The sequence below is a fragment of the Gymnodraco acuticeps genome, unplaced genomic scaffold (assembly GCF_902827175.1).
Source record: "Gymnodraco acuticeps unplaced genomic scaffold, fGymAcu1.1, whole genome shotgun sequence".
Taxonomy (NCBI): domain Eukaryota; kingdom Metazoa; phylum Chordata; class Actinopteri; order Perciformes; family Bathydraconidae; genus Gymnodraco; species Gymnodraco acuticeps.
The window spans coordinates 821,244-826,243 of record NW_022989747.1 but is presented as its reverse complement, the minus strand read 5'-3'; positions in this window follow the sequence as shown (position 1 = coordinate 826,243).

Below are 5,000 nucleotides of genomic sequence, written 5' to 3'. Positions count from 1 at the left end.
GACCTAAAACGCTGTCGATAGGCCTCTGGCACCAGTTCATATGCTCTAAGCACCGCTGATTTTATTTTACTATAGCTAGAGCTATCCTCAAGACATAAGGAGGAATATGCTGACTGCGCTCTCCCTGTGAGAACACACTGAAGCATCAGAGCGCAGTCCGCATCAGGCCAATCTCTAGCCCTAGCTACACGATCAAAAAGCAAAAAAAAAGTGTCAGGATCACTTTCATTAAATTGCGGTAACAAGCGCAAGTTGTTAGCATCGAACCGATGAGGAGACCTGGGCACCTGTTCACCGTGCCACTCACCCAACACTGCACCATCTCTGACCATAGAAAGACGTTGTCCTTCCATATCCAGTTTGGCTCTCTCAGTCTCCTGCCGCATCCGCTCCACTGCAATTTCCTTTTCACACTCCATCTCATACAGATGTAGCGCTCCATTTCAGACGCCTACCCGTGCGGGTCCGTGATCGGCACTGGGTGGGCCCCTGCTGAAAAGGAAAACCCCCCCACAGGATTTGAAACGCCCCCTTGATAAATACATTTAATTATAATGAAACCAGCTGCAATGGATCATGGATCCACCAGGGGGAGCCGTGATTAAAAAGCTGCCACACTGGAACCCATGTGAAATAAACAGCTGATCTACAGGTATCTGATATCGCGGATATTTGTTAAGATCCATATGTCACGGATAGGATCATATTCTGTGCTAAATAAGAGACATGTAATCACTTACTAAACATCTCCATGTTTTTATTTAACAAAATAATGTTTAATTCACGTTGGCGTAAGTACAAAACCATCGCTATGTTTTTAGATCAGGAAATGCATCCAGGCTCAAACAAACGATTTTCAATCATCATCCTCACGATCATTTAATGTATCATATGTTCGCGAGTTGAAATGAATGCACTACATTTAATCCACGTGAGTTTACAACAACAAAAATAATCGCTTTGTTTTTATATCACATCCGACCGGAGGAAAATGCAGCACGGGTCTCACTACCGATCATCCTAATCCCACGGGCAAACAATAATATGTACAGTGTTAATAGTTTACTGTATTATTAGTGTCTAATATTACTTGGGATTTCGGAATGGTAGCCTACTGGATTTTGATTTATTGTATCGGCTTCATATCGCAATATATTCCCGAAGTCTGAAATGCAAAAATGTCCCACATTAGGGCAATTCACCCTACATTTAATCATTCATACAAAATCATATTTCGTTTCTTTTTAACGAAATAAATGTGGTGTAATCCACATAATTTACTGTGTTAATTGTTTTCTGTAGTATTGTGCACATTACTTTTCGCTGCTTGTTGCACCTGGTTAGAAGCTAAACTGCATTTCGTTGTCTCAGTACCTGCAATATGTGCAATAACAATAAAGTTGAATCTAATCTTGAGCAGGAACAAATGTATTTAGACATAAACGATTAAACACATTTGTGCATTCTTTAAACCGAGTCAAGCCGAGTCCGGAGGTGGCGGCACATTAAAGTGTGCACCTGATTGTTTAACTTGAAGGTGCCTAATGACATTTAATCATTCAAACTAAATCATATTTCGTTTATTTTTAACGAAATAAATGTGGTTTAATCCACATAATTTAGGCCTACTGTGTTAATTGTTTAGTATTGTTTAACTTGAAGGTGCCTGATGTGAACATTTCCAGAAGAACTCTAGCTTGAATGGCCTTTGTATGTATACAGTAGGCCTACACATAGGCGGCGCGTGAGGCTCAGCTTTGGGAAGGCTAAATAACTTTTTTTTTCATCTTACGCTGCCCGCCTCCGGCGTCTATAGAAAAGAGATCAACTCAGTGAAAGCACCATCTGCTGACCGATCAGAGCTCAGTGTGCGGAGTTTAAATCTATCAAGTCATATTACAGGAAAAAGGAAATGCAGTTTAAACTGCCGTATGCAGAGAAGACGCCGACGTGTCGCACTTATCATTCATATCACACTGACATCACATCATCAATCAGATCATAGATCTCACATCGATATCACAATATTTCATTATCTGAGTTAGCTTCTCGAGCCGTATCTGGCCGTGCAACACTTAGTTACATTGTCTCATATACTGTATGCAGACGTATTATTTTAAGCAACACATTAAGTTGACGAAACACTCAGCTCAAATGTAATAAAGTCAGATCCCCTCGTGTTTTAGATGGGGCAGTATAATAAAACTGTTGTACGCTTTCAAACACTCGGTAGTTTATTTTTTAACGAGTTGTTCTGTATTCTCCTTGCAGGTGCAACTATGTGGCTTGTATCCTGGATTATATGTTTAAGTCATCATGGATGTTTAAAGTTCATATTTGTCTAATATTAGTTTACTTTTCATTAATGAAGTATGATGTTGCGCTGTCAGTACACTTGTCCCTGTTTGTGATTGGTCAAATGTAGCTAACCCCGCCCCTTTCACGTGAACGCGTTCTCAGCTGGAGAGAGAAACCCTGGCTTGATTTACCGAGTTGATAACCAGCGCCGTAGGACCGTTTAGCGAGATCGCGTTTGTTAGGGATAGTTAAGATAACTCAAGCATATCCAGGGTCTGTTGAACTGGCTTCGTGGTACAGGGCACAGGTGGCTGCATAGCAGCGCTAATGTCAAAGACATTATATTTTTATTTTACCAGGATGCATTTACACAAATATTTGGGAAGGCTTAGCCTTCCCTAGCCTACAGCACCCGGCGCTCCTGGGCCTACAGTATAGCCCAACCATGTACACCTTCCTTTTTTCCCGTCCAAAGTTTGAATTGGATAAAGGTAATGGTTATCGATGGTGCTTTTATAGCCTATTGTATAATAACTGTGTGATTTATATTGTTTTTCAAATGCATATGGCCACCCATTTACACTGCTCTTCCCGTCAAGAATATGAATAGAACTTAGTTAGATCACTTTACATTTCTGCAAATTAATTTTTAATCACACACGTCTCCCCGTCCCGAAAATGATAAATAAAATAAAAAGAGGAAACCATTTTCAAGTTCAGTTTTCAACGTTTTATTTAAAATGACTGACATAACACAGACACCATACTGTAGGCCTATCTGCTGCGGAAACCAGGACGAGCTATTTCGGGATCTGTTTTTCTGGGGCTCCTCAGTCTCTCATTTACCCGGCTCCTGATTAGGACACATCCTGGGGATTGTGTTTACAAACATTGACCAGACCGTTCACCAGCCCCCACCCCCCATGTTGCCCATGCTGTCCTGTGTTGCGAACTCTTTGTTTAAAACGAATTGGCCATCGGAATGTGTGGAGGAATTCTCCCAAGGGTCACATTCCACAGCTCTCTCCCCCCCCCCCACTCCTGTTATCTCCCATTCCCCAGTCTGTAGGTTTGTGTTTGCATATTTATATGCCGTAATTCCTACTGGTCCTCTCACGCACATACATTCTCCTTACAGTATACATACATAGGCTATATGAGTCCGTGTATCTACGGACCATTTGTTTTTCTTTATTAAACAAGTTAACGGAAGAGCGTCTGAGAGGCGTTTTTGCCCTTTTGCTTGTTACCTTACTAAATGGTCTAATGTTCAGTGTAGCGAGGGGGGAGGCCCGCGAAACTCACGGAAGTGATTTCAAAACAAAAAGCACTCGTTTGCTTGGAACAAAGAAAACGGCCAAGACACACATTGAGTCCAGAAAATGAATGTTATTAAGGGCTGTAAATATAATAAGCCTGTGTCTAAAATTGACAACAGGCTTATTATATTTACAGCCCTTAAGATACACTTTTGTGTTTAACAGCTGACCACTACCATGACATACTTTGTTTTAGTAGATTTCGCATGAGAGCAAAATGTATAAATATGAGCATTACATTATATGAATATGAGAACAACATGCATGAATGTGTGAGTGACAATATATGAATGTGTGCATTGAAATATGATAATATGAGAGCAAAATGTATGAATGTGTGAGTAGTGTGTGAGAGTGAAAATGTATGTATGTAAAAGGAGAATATATGTGTGTGAGAGGGAAAATGTATGTATGTAAAAGGAGAATATATGTGTGTGAGAGTGAAAATGTATGTATGTAAAAGGAGAATATATACGTGTGTGAGAGTGAAAATGTATGTATGTAAAAGGAGAATATATGTGTGTAAGAGTGAAAATATGCTGCATTTTGAATGTCCGATAATCCACCATTTCCACCGGAAATATCAAACATTTAATAAAAGTGAAAAACAATGAACAAGACTTAACGTATTCATCATAATTAATTATATTTATTTCGTTTGGATGTAGGATTTTTGACTTTGTTTAGAACAGTGATCTTCTACTATATGAACATTTTGGACCCAAAATCACAACAAAAAAAAACGTAAAAACAGATTTTGAAAATGATATTATTTTTCATATGTAACACAAACATACACAACGAAACCATTTAAAAGCTGGAAATATATACATGGGATGTCACTATGATAATGTGAAAGTTTGATTGAGGTAGCATGGGATTTCATTCTGATAAGGCAAAAGTGTTATTATAAATATAATACAAATATATATATATACACATTATGTACAAAAATCAGTTTTTTCTGTCTTTATCTGTGCCACGCTTCAAAGCAGTTTCTGTCAATACGACACAGAGGGCAACATCACAGGTTCCTCCTCCTCCATGTCAAAAAACAAGCTTAAAGCTTGACTCACGTTCAGAGTTCTCTTCATCATAGTTGAATCTTCAAAACTCTAAATCTATCTAACTATATCTACATTCTCAATGTTTGTCTGTCACTTTGCTTCAATCGCAGTCTCCCGCCATCTCTCTTCGTCTCTCTTCGTCTCCCGCCGCCTGTCTTCGTATATCTTCGTCTCTCTCATTTCCCGCCGTCTCTCTTCGGTTCCCGCCGTCCCTCTTCGTCTCTTTTCGTCTCGTTTCGTATCACTCCGTTTACCTGATTACCTCACCCCCTCCCTGGTAAATACATCCTGTTGAGCAGGATCTACAGTTTCCAGT